Source organism: Pleurodeles waltl, chromosome 5, assembly GCF_031143425.1.
Source record: "Pleurodeles waltl isolate 20211129_DDA chromosome 5, aPleWal1.hap1.20221129, whole genome shotgun sequence".
In the NCBI taxonomy this organism is placed as follows: Eukaryota; Metazoa; Chordata; class Amphibia; order Caudata; family Salamandridae; genus Pleurodeles; species Pleurodeles waltl.
In genome coordinates this window covers 592,277,837-592,298,342 of record NC_090444.1, presented here as the reverse complement: position 1 = coordinate 592,298,342, position 20,506 = coordinate 592,277,837, and the positions used below count along the sequence as shown (strand labels likewise).

Sequence of the window (20,506 nt, the reverse complement as noted above, 5' to 3'; positions counted from 1 at the left end):
GGCCCCGGGTGAAAGGGATAACAGGCCTTCTTTTGGATCTGAAGACTGCAGGTTTGAACCCTACGTAGACCTCGCACTTTTTCATCTTTTGCGCTTTTTTAATCAGTAGGCTGCAGTTTAATGCTCATCAGTACTACTACTCTTGGGCACAGGCAGATGTCATTCGATTGATGGCAGCCTCAATAACAAAGCAGGGGACGGCGGGCACACAATTATATGCACAATGAGGCAATGTCTTTGATTTGGTGGAAGAGAATTAGAATGCCTAGGTAGGGGGCGAAAAGTTACACTGCCTATGAAGGCAACCATTCTTGGAAAGAGCCTGCTTGCAGATGAAAGGAACATTTACCTCCAAAGAATCAATATCGTAAACAGCTCTCAAGGAAATACTACTGACTGGTGGAAGAGAAAGACTGTGGAGCAAGTACTTCCCGAACCATGGGCATTTCTGAGAGAAATGGGGGGAATGATTTCAAATGTTGCCCAGGCGTGGGTGTTGAAAAGTCCATCATAACCCCCCAGTAAATCTGAATTTTGAAACAGCCACGCGTTCACCATAAAGGGGTGCGCTGGTCTGGGATTTCAACAGGGGTCCTTGATCCTTCAAACAAGGTATCAAGGTCGTTAACACAGATGTGTGCCAGAGTCTGTGTGTGTGTGCGCTTGCACTTGATAGATGGCCCTTTTATTTTTGTGAGAATCATAATGCACTGAGCCAGTTCCTTGTTATCCATAGGCCAACACCTGACACACCCAGATGGAACCCAAGGCGGGGAGAGAGGTGGGTTAGAGCAGTTTCAAGAGCATTGTGCTCTTTCTGCCTTCTGCCTTCTGCCTTCTGCCTTCTGCCTTCTGCCTTCTGCCTTCTGCCTTCTGCCTTCTGCCTTCTGCCTTCTGCCCCTCTCATCCACGATCGGCCACGATCGGCCAAAACCTCTCTAAAAGGCTGCAAGGTGAACATTTCAATGACCTCAGAAACTGAGGGAGGCCGGCCCAATGGGTCCTCCAAGGACCTATAGAACCCGGTGCCTCCCCTGGCCTGGTATTTCCAGCTTCCCCGAGCAATCTGGTGGCAAGGCTGACTTTAGCAGTCCTGCTGAAAAGGGGGTTCCCATATGGCCCAGAGGCCATCATTTGCATAGGCCCTGCCCTTCTCTCTGCTCTGTCCTGCTTCCCACAAAGCAATGCGTCACTGGCAACAGTATAGAGTTGGGGGGCGGGGTGAAGGATAATGACAGGGAGGCTGGAAAATTGAAAGAAAGGTCACTGAAGTGCTGAAGTCTTCCTTGCTAAATGCAGCAGGGCACTGGCATTGGCCTGCAGGAGCAGTTAAAGGCTTACCTTTTCTACTGCAGTGGTAAACACCTTAAGAATGTTGAGGGGAGGGCAATTCAAAAATACAAATGGAAAGGAAGGCACTGGAAGTTGCTGTATTATTACAAGAAGACTTGCAAACAAAGGACCTTTCTCTCTCTAAAGCTGTTAAAAATATGGAACGCTTCACAAATTTGCGTGTCATCCTTGCGCAGGGGCCATGCTAATCTTCTCTATATCGTTCCAATTTTAGTATATGTGCCGCCGAAGCAAGCACACTTCATGGGAGAGCTTTCAATGTATATACACTCCCTGAATCTGCAGGCTTCAGACGTAGGGTGGCCTGAAAGCGCTGAGTGGATGGTCCAGTAAGCATTCAATTCTGAGACACATGGCAATAAGGAATGAGGCGTAACAATCCACTTCTATTCCCTATATTTGTGGTCCAAATCTTCACACATTGGAAGCATCTTCATTACGCCAGGTTGCAAAGGCTCATGGTCCAGACTACAGGCAAAGTGCATTGTGACATCACACTTCCTGGGGAACGTTGATGGAAAAGGTGAGTCAGCTGCACAGTAGGCTAGGTGAAGGCTTGTGGGAGTGGAATGGTGTTGTGGTGGGTTCTAGGGCAAAGAGAGCATATGACAAGGTGTCTTAATTTTCACCTGTATTTGAATAGTAAACGCCTTAGTGTTGTACTGGCCTGCTTACTAAGGAGTCCTCAGGCTCAGCCCCATACAGCTGTGGAACTGATGATGTTGAACCAGACTCTGTAAGAAACTGACGCTTATTTAAAATGTTTCTTTGCTGCTGGGTCTGCTTGGACTGGCGCTTATGTCCTTTTCTCTCCTAGGGTCCTTGGTGTAAGTTACGAAAACCTGACAGAACGTAACTTCAGTGGGGCAGGTAAGTTCACTTGCAGCTTCAGTGTGCGTTGTAAATGTGGTTACATATTGTGATAGAATGACGTTTTAAAACACAGACACACACACACACGAGGGCACGCATTCTCTAGCACTCTCTGAAGGACAAGGGGGAAAGTGCTCTTATGTGGGGCCAGTGGCGCAATGGATAACGCGTCTGACTACGGATCAGAAGATTGTAGGTTCGACTCCTATCTGTCTCGGAAGGGTTGCCAGACCCTTTTTTCAGGTAATTACTCTTGAGATGTTAATTATCTCAGCCTTCTTGTAGGATGAACATTCCGGTGCAGGATGTGTCCAGCAATCGTTCCGTGGTAAGGAGGCTGTGATAGCAACTGTGGCAAGTCGAAAGTTTAATTATTGTACTGGATTCTATGAGCCTGACCTTTGAATGTTTCCCAAGCCTAAGCTTTTTGAACAAGAGAGGAAAACTTCACAACATGTGTTTTCTGGAGTGAAAATAGTTTTACTTCAAGGGTTGAGATGCGGGTCGCAGGGGATCTAAAAAATTGGTTGTGCAGGATTGGTAGGAACAACTGTTCAAGACACATGCCTTTTAGAACTCTCTTGAAAACTATAGAAATAAGCCCCGTGTGAAAAGGCCCCGGGTGAAAGGGATAACAGGCCTTCTTTTGGATCTGAAGACTGCAGGTTTGAACCCTACGTAGACCTTGCACTTTTTCATCTTTTGCGCTTTTTTAATCAGTAGGCTGCAGTTTAATGCTCATCAGTACTACTACTCTTGGGCACAGGCAGATGTCATTCGATTGATGGCAGCCTCAATAACAAAGCAGGGGACGGCGGGCACACAATTATATGCACAATGAGGCAATGTCTTTGATTTGGTGGAAGAGAATTAGAATGCCTAGGTAGGGGGCGAAAAGTTACACTGCCTATGAAGGCAACCATTCTTGGAAAGAGCCTGCTTGCAGATGAAAGGAACATTTACCTCCAAAGAATCAATATCGTAAACAGCTCTCAAGGAAATACTACTGACTGGTGGAAGAGAAAGACTGTGGAGCAAGTACTTCCCGAACCATGGGCATTTCTGAGAGAAATGGGGGGAATGATTTCAAATGTTGCCCAGGCGTGGGTGTTGAAAAGTCCATCATAACCCCCCAGTAAATCTGAATTTTGAAACAGCTACGAGTTCACCATAAAGGGGTGCGCTGGTCTGGGATTTCAACAGGGGTCCTTGATCCTTCAAACAAGGTATCAAGGTCGTTAACACAGATGTGTGCCAGAGTCTGTGTGTGTGTGCGCTTGCACTTGATAGATGGCCCTTTTATTTTTGTGAGAATCATAATGCACTGAGCCAGTTCCTTGTTATCCATAGGCCAACACCTGACACACCCAGATGGAACCCAAGGTGGGGAGAGAGGTGGGTTAGAGCAGTTTCAAGAGCATTGTGCTCTTTCTGTCTTCTGCCCCTCTCAACCCCGATCGGCCACGATCGGCCAAAACCTCTCCAAAAGGCTGCAGGGTGAACATTTCATGGACCTCAGAAACTGAGGGAGGCCGGCCCAATGGGTCCTCCAAGGACCTATAGAACCCGGTGCCTCCCTTGGCCTGGTATTTCCAGCTTCCCCGAGCAATCTGGTGGCAAGGCTGACTTTAGCAGTCCTGCTGAAAAGGGGGTTCCCATATGGCCCAGAGGCCATCATTTGCATAGGCCCTGCCCTTCTCTCTGCTCTGTCCTGCTTCCCACAAAGCAATGCGTCACTGGCAACAGTATAGAGTTGGGGGGCGGGGTGAAGGATAATGACAGGGAGGCTGGAAAATTGAAAGAAAGGTCACTGAAGTGCTGAAGTCTTCCTTGCTAAATGCAGCAGGGCACTGGCATTGGCCTGCAGGAGCAGTTAAAGGCTTACCTTTTCTACTGCAGTGGTAAACACCTTAAGAATGTTGAGGGGAGGGCAATTCAAAAATACAAATGGAAAGGAAGGCACTGGAAGTTGCTGTATTATTACAAGAAGACTTGCAAACAAAGGACCTTTCTCTCTCTAAAGCTGTTAAAAATATGGAACGCTTCACGAATTTGCGTGTCATCCTTGCGCAGGGGCCATGCTAATCTTCTCTGTATCGTTCCAATTTTAGTATATGTGCCGCCGAAGCAAGCACACTTCATGGGAGAGCTTTCAATGTATATACACTCCCTGAATCTGCAGGCTTCAGACGTAGGGTGGCCTGAAAGCGCTGAGTGGATGGTCCAGTAAGCATTCAATTCTGAGACACATGGCAATAAGGCATGAGGCGTAACAATCCACTTCTATTCCCTATATTTGTGGTCCAAATCTTCACACATTGGAAGCATCTTCATTACGCCAGGTTGCAAAGGCTCATGGTCCAGACTACAGGCAAAGTGCATTGTGACATCACACTTCCTGGGGAACGTTGATGGAAAAGGTGAGTCAGCTGCACAGTAGGCTAGGTGAAGGCTTGTGGGAGTGGAATGGTGTTGTGGTGGGTTCCAGGGCAAAGAGAGCATATGACAAGGTGTCTTAATTTTCACCTGTATTTGAATAGTAAACGCCTTAGTGTTGTACTGGCCTGCTTACTAAGGAGTCCTCAGGCTCAGCCCCATACAGCTGTGGAACTGATGATGTTGAACCAGACTCTGTAAGAAACTGACGCTTATTTAAAATGTTTCTTTGCTGCTGGGTCTGCTTGGACTGGCGCTTATGTCCTTTTCTCTCCTAGGGTCCTTGGTGTAAGTTACGAAAACCTGACAGAACGTAACTTCAGTGGGGCAGGTAAGTTCACTTGCAGCTTCAGTGTGCGTTGTAAATGTGGTTACATATTGTGATAGAATGACGTTTTAAAACACAGACACACACACACACGAGGGCACGCATTCTCTAGCACTCTCTGAAGGACAAGGGGGAAAGTGCTCTTATGTGGGGCCAGTGGCGCAATGGATAACGCGTCTGACTACGGATCAGAAGATTGTAGGTTCGACTCCTATCTGGCTCGGAAGGGTTGCCAGACCCTTTTTTCAGGTAATTACTCTTGAGTTGTTAATTATCTCAGCCTTCTTGTAGGATGAACATTCCGGTGCAGGATGTGTCCAGCAATCGTTCTGTGGTAAGGAGGCTGTGATAGCAACTGTGGCAAGTCGAAAGTTTAATTATTGTACTGGATTCTATGAGCCTGACCTTTGAATGTTTCCCAAGCCTAAGCTTTTTGAACAAGAGAGGAAAACTTCACAACATGTGTTTTCTGGAGTGAAAATAGTTTTACTTCAAGGGTTGAGATGCGGGTCGCAGGGGATCTAAAAAATTGGTTGTGCAGGATTGGTAGGAACAACTGTTCAAGACACATGCCTTTTAGAACTCTCTTGAAAACTATAGAAATAAGCCCCGTGTGAAAAGGCCCCGGGTGCAAGCGATAACAGGCCTTCTTTTGGATCTGAAGACTGCAGGTTTGAACCCTACGTAGACCTTGCACTTTTTCATCTTTTGCGCTTTTTTAATCAGTAGGCTGCAGTTTAATGCTCATCAGTACTACTACTCTTGGGCACAGGCAGATGTCATTCGATTGATGGCAGCCTCAATAACAAAGCAGGGGACGGCGGGCACACAATTATATGCACAATGAGGCAATGTCTTTGATTTGGTGGAAGAGAATTAGAATGCCTAGGTAGGGGGCGAAAAGTTACACTGCCTATGAAGGCAACCATTCTTGGAAAGAGCCTGCTTGCAGATGAAAGGAACATTTACCTCCAAAGAATCAATATCGTAAACAGCTCTCAAGGAAATACTACTGACTGGTGGAAGAGAAAGACTGTGGAGCAAGTACTTCCCGAACCATGGGCATTTCTGAGAGAAATGGGGGGAATGATTTCAAATGTTGCCCAGGCGTGGGTGTTGAAAAGTCCATCATAACCCCCCAGTAAATCTGAATTTTGAAACAGCCACGCGTTCACCATAAAGGGGTGCGCTGGTCTGGGATTTCACCAGGGGTCCTTGATCCTTCAAACTAGGTATCAAGGTCGTTAACACAGATGTGTGCCAGAGTCTGTGTGTGTGTGCGCTTGCACTTGATAGATGGCCCTTTTATTTTTGTGAGAATCATAATGCACTGAGCCAGTTCCTTGTTATCCATAGGCCAACACCTGACACACCCAGATGGAACCCAAGGCGGGGAGAGAGGTGGGTTAGAGCAGTTTCAAGAGCATTGTGCTCTTTATGCCTTCTGCCCCTCTCATCCCCGATCGGCCAAAACCTCTCTAAAAGGCTGCAGGGTGAACATTTCATGGACCTCAGAAACTGAGGGAGGCCGGCCCAATGGGTCCTCCAAGGACCTATAGAACCCGGTGCCTCCCCTGGCCTGGTATTTCCAGCTTCCCCGAGCAATCTGGTGGCAAGGCTGACTTTAGCAGTCCTGCTGAAAAGGGGGTTCCCATATGGCCCAGAGGCCATCATTTGCATAGGCCCTACCCTTCTCTCTGCTCTGTCCTGCTTCCCACAAAGCAATGCGTCACTGGCAACAGTATAGAGTTGGGGGGCGGGGTGAAGGATAATGACAGGGAGGCTGGAAAATTGAAAGAAAGGTCACTGAAGTGCTGAAGTCTTCCTTGCTAAATGCAGCTGGGCACTGGCATTGGCCTGCAGGAGCAGTTAAAGGCTTACCTTTGCTACTGCAGTGGTAAACACCTTAAGAATGTTGAGGGGAGGGCAATTCAAAAATACAAATGGAAAGGAAGGCACTGGAAGTTGCTGTATTATTACAAGAAGACTTGCAAACAAAGGACCTTTCTCTCTCTAAAGCTGTTAAAAATATGGAACGCTTCACGAATTTGCGTGTCATCCTTGCGCAGGGGCCATGCTAATCTTCTCTGTATCGTTCCAATTTTAGTATATGTGCCGCCGAAGCAAGCACACTTCATGCGAGAGCTTTCAATGTATATACACTCCCTGAATCTGCAGGCTTCAGACGTAGGGTGGCCTGAAAGCGCTGAGTGGATGGTCCAGTAAGCATTCAATTCTGAGACACATGGCAATAAGGCATGAGGCGTAACAATCCACTTCTATTCCCTATATTTGTGGTCCAAATCTTCACACATTGGAAGCATCTTCATTACGCCAGGTTGCAAAGGCTCATGGTCCAGACTACAGGCAAAGTGCATTGTGACATCACACTTCCTGGGGAACGTTGATGGAAAAGGTGAGTCAGCTGCACAGTAGGCTAGGTGAAGGCTTGTGGGAGTGGAATGGTGTTGTGGTGGGTTCCAGGGCAAAGAGAGCATATGACAAGGTGTCTTAATTTTCACCTGTATTTGAATAGTAAACGCCTTAGTGTTGTACTGGCCTGCTTACTAAGGAGTCCTCAGGCTCAGCCCCATACAGCTGTGGAACTGATGATGTTGAACCAGACTCTGTAAGAAACTGACGCTTATTTAAAATGTTTCTTTGCTGCTGGGTCTGCTTGGACTGGCGCTTATGTCCTTTTCTCTCCTAGGGTCCTTGGTGTAAGTTACGAAAACCTGACAGAACGTAACTTCAGTGGGGCAGGTAAGTTCACTTGCAGCTTCAGTGTGCGTTGTAAATGTGGTTACATATTGTGATAGAATGACGTTTTAAAACACAGACACACACACACACGAGGGCACGCATTCTCTAGCACTCTCTGAAGGACAAGGGGGAAAGTGATCTTATGTGGGGCCAGTGGCGCAATGGATAACGCGTCTGACTACGGATCAGAAGATTGTAGGTTCGACTCCTATCTGGCTCGGAAGGGTTGCCAGTCCCTTTTTTCAGGTAATTACTCTTGAGTTGTTAATTATCTCAGCCTTCTTGTAGGATGAACATTCCGGTGCAGGATGTGTCCAGCAATCGTTCCGTGGTAAGGAGGCTGTGATAGCAACTGTGGCAAGTCGAAAGTTTAATTATTGTACTGGATTCTATGAGCCTGACCTTTGAATGTTTCCCAAGCCTAAGCTTTTTGAACAAGAGAGGAAAACTTCACAACATGTGTTTTCTGGAGTGAAAATAGTTTTACTTCAAGGGTTGAGATGCGGGTCGCAGGGGATCTAAAAAATTGGTTGTGCAGGATTGGTAGGAACAACTGTTCAAGACACATGCCTTTTAGAACTCTCTTGAAAACTATAGAAATAAGCCCCATGTGAAAAGGCCCCGGGTGAAAGGGATAACAGGCCTTCTTTTGGATCTGAAGACTGCAGGTTTGAACCCTACGTAGACCTTGCACTTTTTCATCTTTTGCGCTTTTTTAATCAGTAGGCTGCAGTTTAATGCTCATCAGTACTACTACTCTTGGGCACAGGCAGATGTCATTCGATTGATGGCAGCCTCAATAACAAAGCAGGGGACGGCGGGCACACAATTATATGCACAATGAGGCAATGTCTTTGATTTGGTGGAAGAGAATTAGAATGCCTAGGTAGGGGGCGAAAAGTTACACTGCTTCTGAAGGCAACCATTCTTGGAAAGAGCCTGCTTGCAGATGAAAGGAACATTTACCTCCAAAGAATCAATATCGTAAACAGCTCTCAAGGAAATACTACTGACTGGTGGAAGAGAAAGACTGTGGAGCAAGTACTTCCCGAACCATGGGCATTTCTGAGAGAAATGGGGGGAATGATTTCAAATGTTGCCCAGGCGTGGTTGTTGAAAAGTCCATCATAACCCCCCAGTAAATCTGAATTTTGAAACAGCCACGCGTTCACCATAAAGGGGTGCGCTGGTCTGGGATTTCACCAGGGGTCCTTGATCCTTCAAACTAGGTATCAAGGTCGTTAACACAGATGTGTGCCAGAGTCTGTGTGTGTGTGCGCTTGCACTTGATAGATGGCCCTTTTATTTTTGTGAGAATCATAATGCACTGAGCCAGTTCCTTGTTATCCATAGGCCAACACCTGACACACCCAGATGGAACCCAAGGCGGGGAGAGAGGTGGGTTAGAGCAGTTTCAAGAGCATTGTGCTCTTTCTGCCTTCTGCCCCTCTCATCCCCGATCGGCCACGATCGGCCAAAACCTCTCCAAAAGGCTGCAGGGTGAACATTTCATGGACCTCAGAAACTGAGGGAGGCCGGCCCAATGGGTCCTCCAAGGACCTATAGAACCCGGTGCCTCCCTTGGCCTGGTATTTCCAGCTTCCCCGAGCAATCTGGTGGCAAGGCTGACTTTAGCAGTCCTGCTGAAAAGGGGTTCCCATATGGCCCAGAGGCCATCATTTGCATAGGCCCTGCCCTTCTCTCTGCTCTGTCCTGCTTCCCACAAAGCAATGCGTCACTGGCAACAGTATAGAGTTGGGGGGCGGGGTGAAGGATAATGACAGGGAGGCTGGAAAATTGAAAGAAAGGTCACTGAAGTGCTGAAGTCTTCCTTGCTAAATGCAGCAGGGCACTGGCATTGGCCTGCAGGAGCAGTTAAAGGCTTACCTTTTCTACTGCAGTGGTAAACACCTTAAGAATGTTGAGGGGAGGGCAATTCAAAAATACAAATGGAAAGGAAGGCACTGGAAGTTGCTGTATTATTACAAGAAGACTTGCAAACAAAGGACCTTTCTCTCTCTAAAGCTGTTAAAAATATGGAACGCTTCACGAATTTGCGTGTCATCCTTGCGCAGGGGCCATGCTAATCTTCTCTGTATCGTTCCAATTTTAGTATATGTGCCGCCGAAGCAAGCACACTTCATGGGAGAGCTTTCAATGTATATACACTCCCTGAATCTGCAGGCTTCAGACGTAGGGTGGCCTGAAAGCGCTGAGTGGATGGTCCAGTAAGCATTCAATTCTGAGACACATGGCAATAAGGCATGAGGCGTAACAATCCACTTCTATTCCCTATATTTGTGGTCCAAATCTTCACACATTGGAAGCATCTTCATTACGCCAGGTTGCAAAGGCTCATGGTCCAGACTACAGGCAAAGTGCATTGTGACATCACACTTCCTGGGGAACGTTGATGGAAAAGGTGAGTCAGCTGCACAGTAGGCTAGGTGAAGGCTTGTGGGAGTGGAATGGTGTTGTGGTGGGTTCCAGGGCAAAGAGAGCATATGACAAGGTGTCTTAATTTTCACCTGTATTTGAATAGTAAACGCCTTAGTGTTGTACTGGCCTGCTTACTAAGGAGTCCTCAGGCTCAGCCCCATACAGCTGTGGAACTGATGATGTTGAACCAGACTCTGTAAGAAACTGACGCTTATTTAAAATGTTTCTTTGCTGCTGGGTCTGCTTGGACTGGCGCTTATGTCCTTTTCTCTCCTAGGGTCCTTGGTGTAAGTTACGAAAACCTGACAGAACGTAACTTCAGTGGGGCAGGTAAGTTCACTTGCAGCTTCAGTGTGCGTTGTAAATGTGGTTACATATTGTGATAGAATGACGTTTTAAAACACAGACACACACACACACGAGGGCACGCATTCTCTAGCACTCTCTGAAGGACAAGGGGGAAAGTGCTCTTATGTGGGGCCAGTGGCGCAATGGATAACGCGTCTGACTACGGATCAGAAGATTGTAGGTTCGACTCCTATCTGGCTCGGAAGGGTTGCCAGACCCTTTTTTCAGGTAATTACTCTTGAGTTGTTAATTATCTCAGCCTTCTTGTAGGATGAACATTCCGGTGCAGGATGTGTCCAGCAATCGTTCCGTGGTAAGGAGGCTGTGATAGCAACTGTGGCAAGTCGAAAGTTTAATTATTGTACTGGATTCTATGAGCCTGACCTTTGAATGTTTCCCAAGCCTAAGCTTTTTGAACAAGAGAGGAAAACTTCACAACATGTGTTTTCTGGAGTGAAAATAGTTTTACTTCAAGGGTTGAGATGCGGGTCGCAGGGGATCTAAAAAATTGGTTGTGCAGGATTGGTAGGAACAACTGTTCAAGACACATGCCTTTTAGAACTCTCTTGAAAACTATAGAAATAAGCCCCGTGTGAAAAGGCCCCGGGTGAAAGGGATAACAGGCCTTCTTTTGGATCTGAAGACTGCAGGTTTGAACCCTACGTAGACCTTGCACTTTTTCATCTTTTGCGCTTTTTTAATCAGTAGGCTGCAGTTTAATGCTCATCAGTACTACTACTCTTGGGCACAGGCAGATGTCATTCGATTGATGGCAGCCTCAATAACAAAGCAGGGGACGGCGGGCACACAATTATATGCACAATGAGGCAATGTCTTTGATTTGGTGGAAGAGAATTAGAATGCCTAGGTAGGGGGCGAAAAGTTACACTGCCTATGAAGGCAACCATTCTTGGAAAGAGCCTGCTTGCAGATGAAAGGAACATTTACCTCCAAAGAATCAATATCGTAAACAGCTCTCAAGGAAATACTACTGACTGGTGGAAGAGAAAGACTGTGGAGCAAGTACTTCCCGAACCATGGGCATTTCTGAGAGAAATGGGGGGAATGATTTCAAATGTTGCCCAGGCGTGGGTGTTGAAAAGTCCATCATAACCCCCCAGTAAATCTGAATTTTGAAACAGCCACGCGTTCACCATAAAGGGGTGCGCTGGTCTGGGATTTCACCAGGGGTCCTTGATCCTTCAAACTAGGTATCAAGGTCGTTAACACAGATGTGTGCCAGAGTCTGTGTGTGTGTGCGCTTGCACTTGATAGATGGCCCTTTTATTTTTGTGAGAATCATAATGCACTGAGCCAGTTCCTTGTTATCCATAGGCCAACACCTGACACACCCACATGGAACCCAAGGCGGGGAGAGAGGTGGGTTAGAGCAGTTTCAAGAGCATTGTGCTCTTTCTGCCTTCTGCCCCTCTCATCCCCGATCGGCCAAAACCTCTCTAAAAGGCTGCAGGGTGAACATTTCATGGACCTCAGAAACTGAGGGAGGCCGGCCCAATGGGTCCTCCAAGGACCTATAGAACCCGGTGCCTCCCCTGGCCTGGTATTTCCAGCTTCGCCGAGCAATCTGGTGGCAAGGCTGACTTTAGCAGTCCTGCTGAAAAGGGGGTTCCCATATGGCCCAGAGGCCATCATTTGCATAGGCCCTACCCTTCTCTCTGCTCTGTCCTGCTTCCCACAAAGCAATGCGTCACTGGCAACAGTATAGAGTTGGGGGGCGGGGTGAAGGATAATGACAGGGAGGCTGGAAAATTGAAAGAAAGGTCACTGAAGTGCTGAAGTCTTCCTTGCTAAATGCAGCTGGGCACTGGCATTGGCCTGCAGGAGCAGTTAAAGGCTTACCTTTGCTACTGCAGTGGTAAACACCTTAAGAATGTTGAGGGGAGGGCAATTCAAAAATACAAATGGAAAGGAAGGCACTGGAAGTTGCTGTATTATTACAAGAAGACTTGCAAACAAAGGACCTAACTCTCTCTAAAGCTGTTAAAAATATGGAACGCTTCACGAATTTGCGTGTCATCCTTGCGCAGGGGCCATGCTAATCTTCTCTGTATCGTTCCAATTTTAGTATATGTGCCGCCGAAGCAAGCACACTTCATGCGAGAGCTTTCAATGTATATACACTCCCTGAATCTGCAGGCTTCAGACGTAGGGTGGCCTGAAAGCGCTGAGTGGATGGTCCAGTAAGCATTCAATTCTGAGACACATGGCAATAAGGCATGAGGCGTAACAATCCACTTCTATTCCCTATATTTGTGGTCCAAATCTTCACACATTGGAAGCATCTTCATTACGCCAGGTTGCAAAGGCTCATGGTCCAGACTACAGGCAAAGTGCATTGTGACATCACACTTCCTGGGGAACGTTGATGGAAAAGGTGAGTCAGCTGCACAGTAGGCTAGGTGAAGGCTTGTGGGAGTGGAATGGTGTTGTGGTGGGTTCCAGGGCAAAGAGAGCATATGACAAGGTGTCTTAATTTTCACCTGTATTTGAATAGTAAACGCCTTAGTGTTGTACTGGCCTGCTTACTAAGGAGTCCTCAGGCTCAGCCCCATACAGCTGTGGAACTGATGATGTTGAACCAGACTCTGTAAGAAACTGACGCTTATTTAAAATGTTTCTTTGCTGCTGGGTCTGCTTGGACTGGCGCTTATGTCCTTTTCTCTCCTAGGGTCCTTGGTGTAAGTTACGAAAACCTGACAGAACGTAACTTCAGTGGGGCAGGTAAGTTCACTTGCAGCTTCAGTGTGCGTTGTAAATGTGGTTACATATTGTGATAGAATGACGTTTTAAAACACAGACACACACACACACACGAGGGCACGCATTCTCTAGCACTCTCTGAAGGACAAGGGGGAAAGTGCTCTTATGTGGGGCCAGTGGCGCAATGGATAACGCGTCTGACTATGGATCAGAAGATTGTAGGTTCGACTCCTATCTGGCTCGGAAGGGTTGCCAGTCCCTTTTTTCAGGTAATTACTCTTGAGTTGTTAATTATCTCAGCCTTCTTGTAGGATGAACATTCCGGTGCAGGATGTGTCCAGCAATCGTTCCGTGGTAAGGAGGCTGTGATAGCAACTGTGGCAAGTCGAAAGTTTAATTATTGTACTGGATTCTATGAGCCTGACCTTTGAATGTTTCCCAAGCCTAAGCTTTTTGAACAAGAGAGGAAAACTTCACAACATGTGTTTTCTGGAGTGAAAATAGTTTTACTTCAAGGGTTGAGATGCGGGTCGCAGGGGATCTAAAAAATTGGTTGTGCAGGATTGGTAGGAACAACTGTTCAAGACACATGCCTTTTAGAACTCTCTTGAAAACTATAGAAATAAGCCCCATGTGAAAAGGCCCCGGGTGAAAGGGATAACAGGCCTTCTTTTGGATCTGAAGACTGCAGGTTTGAACCCTACGTAGACCTTGCACTTTTTCATCTTTTGCGCTTTTTTAATCAGTAGGCTGCAGTTTAATGCTCATCAGTACTACTACTCTTGGGCACAGGCAGATGTCATTCGATTGATGGCAGCCTCAATAACAAAGCAGGGGACGGCGGGCACACAATTATATGCACAATGAGGCAATGTCTTTGATTTGGTGGAAGAGAATTAGAATGCCTAGGTAGGGGGCGAAAAGTTACACTGCCTCTGAAGGCAACCATTCTTGGAAAGAGCCTGCTTGCAGATGAAAGGAACATTTACCTCCAAAGAATCAATATCGTAAACAGCTCTCAAGGAAATACTACTGACTGGTGGAAGAGAAAGACTGTGGAGCAAGTACTTCCCGAACCATGGGCATTTCTGAGAGAAATGGGGGGAATGATTTCAAATGTTGCCCAGGCGTGGTTGTTGAAAAGTCCATCATAACCCCCCAGTAAATCTGAATTTTGAAACAGCAACGCGTTCACCATAAAGGGGTGCGCTGGTCTGGGATTTCACCAGGGGTCCTTGATCCTTCAAACAAGGTATCAAGGTCGTTAACACAGATGTGTGCCAGAGTCTGTGTGTGTGTGCGCTTGCACTTGATAGATGGCCCTTTTATTTTTGTGAGAATCATAATGCACTGAGCCAGTTCCTTGTTATCCATAGGCCAACACCTGACACACCCAGATGGAACCCAAGGTGGGGAGAGAGGTGGGTTAGAGCAGTTTCAAGAGCATTGTGCTCTTTCTGCCTTCTGCCCCTCTCATCCCCGATCGGCCACGATCGGCCAAAACCTCTCCAAAAGGCTGCAGGGTGAACATTTCATGGACCTCAGAAACTGAGGGAGGCCGGCCCAATGGGTCCTCCAAGGACCTATAGAACCCGGTGCCTCCCTTGGCCTGGTATTTCCAGCTTCCCCGAGCAATCTGGTGGCAAGGCTGACTTTAGCAGTCCTGCTGAAAAGGGGGTTCCCATATGGCCCAGAGGCCATCATTTGCATAGGCCCTGCCCTTCTCTCTGCTCTGTCCTGCTTCCCACAAAGCAATGCGTCACTGGCAACAGTATAGAGTTGGGGGGCGGGGTGAAGGATAATGACAGGGAGGCTGGAAAATTGAAAGAAAGGTCACTGAAGTGCTGAAGTCTTCCTTGCTAAATGCAGCAGGGCACTGGCATTGGCCTGCAGGAGCAGTTAAAGGCTTACCTTTTCTACTGCAGTGGTAAACACCTTAAGAATGTTGAGGGGAGGGCAATTCAAAAATACAAATGGAAAGGAAGGCACTGGAAGTTGCTGTATTATTACAAGAAGACTTGCAAACAAAGGACCTTTCTCTCTCTAAAGCTGTTAAAAATATGGAACGCTTCACGAATTTGCGTGTCATCCTTGCGCAGGGGCCATGCTAATCTTCTCTGTATCGTTCCAATTTTAGTATATGTGCCGCCGAAGCAAGCACACTTCATTCGAGAGCTTTCAATGTATATACACTCCCTGAATCTGCAGGCTTCAGACGTAGGGTGGCCTGAAAGCGCTGAGTGGATGGTCCAGTAAGCATTCAATTCTGAGACACATGGCAATAAGGCATGAGGCGTAACAATCCACTTCTATTCCCTATATTTGTGGTCCAAATCTTCACACATTGGAAGCATCTTCATTACGCCAGGTTGCAAAGGCTCATGGTCCAGACTACAGGCAAAGTGCATTGTGACATCACACTTCCTGGGGAACGTTGATGGAAAAGGTGAGTCAGCTGCACAGTAGGCTAGGTGAAGGCTTGTGGGAGTGGAATGGTGTTGTGGTGGGTTCCAGGGCAAAGAGAGCATATGACAAGGTGTCTTAATTTTCACCTGTATTTGAATAGTAAACGCCTTAGTGTTGTACTGGCCTGCTTACTAAGGAGTCCTCAGGCTCAGCCCCATACAGCTGTGGAACTGATGATGTTGAACCAGACTCTGTAAGAAACTGACGCTTATTTAAAATGTTTCTTTGCTGCTGGGTCTGCTTGGACTGGCGCTTATGTCCTTTTCTCTCCTAGGGTCCTTGGTGTAAGTTACGAAAACCTGACAGAACGTAACTTCAGTGGGGCAGGTAAGTTCACTTGCAGCTTCAGTGTGCGTTGTAAATGTGGTTACATATTGTGATAGAATGACGTTTTAAAACACAGACACACACACACACGAGGGCACGCATTCTCTAGCACTCTCTGAAGGACAAGGGGGAAAGTGCTCTTATGTGGGGCCAGTGGCGCAATGGATAACGCGTCTGACTACGGATCAGAAGATTGTAGGTTCGACTCCTATCTGGCTCGGAAGGGTTGCCAGACCCTTTTTTCAGGTAATTACTCTTGAGTTGTTAATTATCTCAGCCTTCTTGTAGGATGAACATTCCGGTGCAGGATGTGTCCAGCAATCGTTCTGTGGTAAGGAGGCTGTGATAGCAACTGTGGCAAGTCGAAAGTTTAATTATTGTACTGGATTCTATGAGCCTGACCTTTGAATGTTTCCCAAGCCTAAGCTTTTTGAACAAGAGAGGAAAACTTCACAACATGTGTTTTCTGGAGTGAAAATAGTTTTACTTCAAGGGTTGAGATGCGGGTCGCAGGGGATCTAAAAAATTGGTTGTGCAGGATTGGTAGGAACAACTGTTCAAGACACATGCCTTTTAGAACTCTCTTGAAAACTATAGAAATAAGCCCCGTGTGAAAAGGCCCCGGGTGCAAGCGATAACAGGCCTTCTTTTGGATCTGAAGACTGCAGGTTTGAACCCTACGTAGACCTTGCACTTTTTCATCTTTTGCGCTTTTTTAATCAGTAGGCTGCAGTTTAATGCTCATCAGTACTACTACTCTTGGGCACAGGCAGATGTCATTCGATTGATGGCAGCCTCAATAACAAAGCAGGGGACGGCGGGCACACAATTATATGCACAATGAGGCAATGTCTTTGATTTGGTGGAAGAGAATTAGAATGCCTAGGTAGGGGGCGAAAAGTTACACTGCCTATGAAGGCAACCATTCTTGGAAAGAGCCTGCTTGCAGATGAAAGGAACATTTACCTCCAAAGAATCAATATCGTAAACAGCTCTCAAGGAAATACTACTGACTGGTGGAAGAGAAAGACTGTGGAGCAAGTACTTCCCGAACCATGGGCATTTCTGAGAGAAATGGGGGGAATGATTTCAAATGTTGCCCAGGCGTGGGTGTTGAAAAGTCCATCATAACCCCCCAGTAAATCTGAATTTTGAAACAGCCACGCGTTCACCATAAAGGGGTGCACTGGTCTGGGATTTCACCAGGGGTCCTTGATCCTTCAAACTAGGTATCAAGGTCGTTAACACAGATGTGTGCCAGAGTCTGTGTGTGTGTGCGCTTGCACTTGATAGATGGCCCTTTTATTTTTGTGAGAATCATAATGCACTGAGCCAGTTCCTTGTTATCCATAGGCCAACACCTGACACACCCAGATGGAACCCAAGGCGGGGAGAGAGGTGGGTTAGAGCAGTTTCAAGAGCATTGTGCTCTTTATGCCTTCTGCCCCTCTCATCCCCGATCGGCCAAAACCTCTCTAAAAGGCTGCAGGGTGAACATTTCATGGACCTCAGAAACTGAGGGAGGCCGGCCCAATGGGTCCTCCAAGGACCTATAGAACCCGGTGCCTCCCCTGGCCTGGTATTTCCAGCTTCCCCGAGCAATCTGGTGGCAAGGCTGACTTTAGCAGTCCTGCTGAAAAGGGGGTTCCCATATGGCCCAGAGGCCATCATTTGCATAGGCCCTACCCTTCTCTCTGCTCTGTCCTGCTTCCCACAAAGCAATGCGTCACTGGCAACAGTATAGAGTTGGGGGGCGGGGTGAAGGATAATGACAGGGAGGCTGGAAAATTGAAAGAAAGGTCACTGAAGTGCTGAAGTCTTCCTTGCTAAATGCAGCTGGGCACTGGCATTGGCCTGCAGGAGCAGTTAAAGGCTTACCTTTGCTACTGCAGTGGTAAACACCTTAAGAATGTTGAGGGGAGGGCAATTCAAAAATACAAATGGAAAGGAAGGCACTGGAAGTTGCTGTATTATTACAAGAAGACTTGCAAACAAAGGACCTTTCTCTCTCTAAAGCTGTTAAAAATATGGAACGCTTCACGAATTTGCGTGTCATCCTTGCGCAGGGGCCATGCTAATCTTCTCTGTATCGTTCCAATTTTAGTATATGTGCCGCCGAAGCAAGCACACTTCATGCGAGAGCTTTCAATGTATATACACTCCCTGAATCTGCAGGCTTCAGACGTAGGGTGGCCTGAAAGCGCTGAGTGGATGGTCCAGTAAGCATTCAATTCTGAGACACATGGCAATAAGGCATGAGGCGTAACAATCCACTTCTATTCCCTATATTTGTGGTCCAAATCTTCACACATTGGAAGCATCTTCATTACGCCAGGTTGCAAAGGCTCATGGTCCAGACTACAGGCAAAGTGCATTGTGACATCACACTTCCTGGGGAACGTTGATGGAAAAGGTGAGTCAGCTGCACAGTAGGCTAGGTGAAGGCTTGTGGGAGTGGAATGGTGTTGTGGTGGGTTCCAGGGCAAAGAGAGCATATGACAAGGTGTCTTAATTTTCACCTGTATTTGAATAGTAAACGCCTTAGTGTTGTACTGGCCTGCTTACTAAGGAGTCCTCAGGCTCAGCCCCATACAGCTGTGGAACTGATGATGTTGAACCAGACTCTGTAAGAAACTGACGCTTATTTAAAATGTTTCTTTGCTGCTGGGTCTGCTTGGACTGGCGCTTATGTCCTTTTCTCTCCTAGGGTCCTTGGTGTAAGTTACGAAAACCTGACAGAACGTAACTTCAGTGGGGCAGGTAAGTTCACTTGCAGCTTCAGTGTGCGTTGTAAATGTGGTTACATATTGTGATAGAATGACGTTTTAAAACACAGACACACACACACACGAGGGCACGCATTCTCTAGCACTCTCTGAAGGACAAGGGGGAAAGTGATCTTATGTGGGGCCAGTGGCGCAATGGATAACGCGTCTGACTACGGATCAGAAGATTGTAGGTTCGACTCCTATCTGGCTCGGAAGGGTTGCCAGTCCCTTTTTTCAGGTAATTACTCTTGAGTTGTTAATTATCTCAGCCTTCTTGTAGGATGAACATTCCGGTGCAGGATGTGTCCAGCAATCGTTCCGTGGTAAGGAGGCTGTGATAGCAACTGTGGCAAGTCGAAAGTTTAATTATTGTACTGGATTCTATGAGCCTGACCTTTGAATGTTTCCCAAGCCTAAGCTTTTTGAACAAGAGAGGAAAACTTCACAACATGTGTTTTCTGGAGTGAAAATAGTTTTACTTCAAGGGTTGAGATGCGGGTCGCAGGGGATCTAAAAAATTGGTTGTGCAGGATTGGTAGGAACAACTGTTCAAGACACATGCCTTTTAGAACTCTCTTGAAAACTATAGAAATAAGCCCCATGTGAAAAGGCCCCGGGTGAAAGGGATAACAGGCCTTCTTTTGGATCTGAAGACTGCAGGTTTGAACCCTACGTAGACCTTGCACTTTTTCATCTTTTGCGCTTTTTTAATCAGTAGGCTGCAGTTTAATGCTCATCAGTACTACTACTCTTGGGCACAGGCAGATGTCATTCGATTGATGGCAGCCTCAATAACAAAGCAGGGGACGGCGGGCACACAATTATATGCACAATGAGGCAATGTCTTTGATTTGGTGGAAGAGAATTAGAATGCCTAGGTAGGGGGCGAATAGTTACACTGCCTCTGAAGGCAACCATTCTTGGAAAGAGCCTGCTTGCAGATGAAAGGAACATTTACCTCCAAAGAATCAATATCGTAAACAGCTCTCAAGGAAATACTACTGACTGGTGGAAGAGAAAGACTGTGGAGCAAGTACTTCCCGAACCATGGGCATTTCTGAGAGAAATGGGGGGAATGATTTCAAATGTTGCCCAGGCGTGGTTGTTGAAAAGTCCATCATAACCCCCCAGTAAATCTGAATTTTGAAACAGCCACGCGTTCACCATAAAGGGGTGCGCTGGTCTGGGATTTCACCAGGGGTCCTTGATCCTTCAAACTAGGTATCAAGGTCGTTAACACAGATGTGTGCCAGAGTCTGTGTGTGTGTGCGCTTGCACTTGATAGATGGCCCTTTTATTTTTGTGAGAATCATAATGCACTGAGCCAGTTCCTTGTTATCCATAGGCCAACACCTGACACACCCAGATGGAACCCAAGGCGGGGAGAGAGGTGGGTTAGAGCAGTTTCAAGAGCATTGTGCTCTTTCTGCCTTCTGCCCCTCTCATCCCCGATCGGCCACGATCGGCCAAAACCTCTCCAAAAGGCTGCAGGGTGAACATTTCATGGACCTCAGAAACTGAGGGAGGCCGGCCCAATGGGTCCTCCAAGGACCTATAGAACCCGGTGCCTCCCTTGGCCTGGTATTTCCAGCTTCCCCGAGCAATCTGGTGGCAAGGCTGACTTTAGCAGTCCTGCTGAAAAGGGGTTCCCATATGGCCCAGAGGCCATCATTTGCATAGGCCC

General features: G+C 47.0%; 14 non-coding genes across 14 annotated transcripts; 7 read left to right on the top strand and 7 right to left on the bottom strand.

The window, feature by feature from the left end:
- Positions 1-1,484: 1,484 nt before the first annotated feature.
- On the bottom strand, positions 1,485-1,591 carry LOC138297928 (U6 spliceosomal RNA). The gene has a single exon (XR_011204466.1). It is a non-coding gene; the product is annotated as a U6 spliceosomal RNA (small nuclear RNA).
- Positions 1,592-2,370: 779 nt separating this feature from the next.
- TRNAR-ACG (transfer RNA arginine (anticodon ACG)) lies at positions 2,371-2,443 on the top strand. The gene has a single exon. It is a non-coding gene; the product is annotated as a tRNA-Arg (tRNA).
- A 1,811-nt stretch (positions 2,444-4,254) lies between these two features.
- Positions 4,255-4,361, bottom strand: LOC138297812 (U6 spliceosomal RNA). The gene has a single exon (XR_011204351.1). It is a non-coding gene; the product is annotated as a U6 spliceosomal RNA (small nuclear RNA).
- Positions 4,362-5,140: 779 nt separating this feature from the next.
- TRNAR-ACG (transfer RNA arginine (anticodon ACG)) lies at positions 5,141-5,213 on the top strand. The gene has a single exon. It is a non-coding gene; the product is annotated as a tRNA-Arg (tRNA).
- A 1,801-nt stretch (positions 5,214-7,014) lies between these two features.
- LOC138297811 (U6 spliceosomal RNA) lies at positions 7,015-7,121 on the bottom strand. Its single transcript, XR_011204350.1, has one exon. It is a non-coding gene; the product is annotated as a U6 spliceosomal RNA (small nuclear RNA).
- Positions 7,122-7,900: 779 nt separating this feature from the next.
- TRNAR-ACG (transfer RNA arginine (anticodon ACG)) lies at positions 7,901-7,973 on the top strand. Its single transcript has one exon. It is a non-coding gene; the product is annotated as a tRNA-Arg (tRNA).
- Positions 7,974-9,783: 1,810 nt separating this feature from the next.
- Positions 9,784-9,890, bottom strand: LOC138297810 (U6 spliceosomal RNA). The gene has a single exon (XR_011204349.1). It is a non-coding gene; the product is annotated as a U6 spliceosomal RNA (small nuclear RNA).
- A 779-nt stretch (positions 9,891-10,669) lies between these two features.
- On the top strand, positions 10,670-10,742 carry TRNAR-ACG (transfer RNA arginine (anticodon ACG)). The gene has a single exon. It is a non-coding gene; the product is annotated as a tRNA-Arg (tRNA).
- A 1,801-nt stretch (positions 10,743-12,543) lies between these two features.
- Positions 12,544-12,650, bottom strand: LOC138297808 (U6 spliceosomal RNA). Its single transcript, XR_011204347.1, has one exon. It is a non-coding gene; the product is annotated as a U6 spliceosomal RNA (small nuclear RNA).
- Positions 12,651-13,431: 781 nt separating this feature from the next.
- TRNAH-AUG (transfer RNA histidin (anticodon AUG)) lies at positions 13,432-13,504 on the top strand. Its single transcript has one exon. It is a non-coding gene; the product is annotated as a tRNA-His (tRNA).
- A 1,811-nt stretch (positions 13,505-15,315) lies between these two features.
- Positions 15,316-15,422, bottom strand: LOC138297807 (U6 spliceosomal RNA). Its single transcript, XR_011204346.1, has one exon. It is a non-coding gene; the product is annotated as a U6 spliceosomal RNA (small nuclear RNA).
- Positions 15,423-16,201: 779 nt separating this feature from the next.
- Positions 16,202-16,274, top strand: TRNAR-ACG (transfer RNA arginine (anticodon ACG)). Its single transcript has one exon. It is a non-coding gene; the product is annotated as a tRNA-Arg (tRNA).
- A 1,801-nt stretch (positions 16,275-18,075) lies between these two features.
- LOC138297806 (U6 spliceosomal RNA) lies at positions 18,076-18,182 on the bottom strand. Its single transcript, XR_011204345.1, has one exon. It is a non-coding gene; the product is annotated as a U6 spliceosomal RNA (small nuclear RNA).
- A 779-nt stretch (positions 18,183-18,961) lies between these two features.
- On the top strand, positions 18,962-19,034 carry TRNAR-ACG (transfer RNA arginine (anticodon ACG)). The gene has a single exon. It is a non-coding gene; the product is annotated as a tRNA-Arg (tRNA).
- Positions 19,035-20,506: the final 1,472 nt, after the last annotated feature.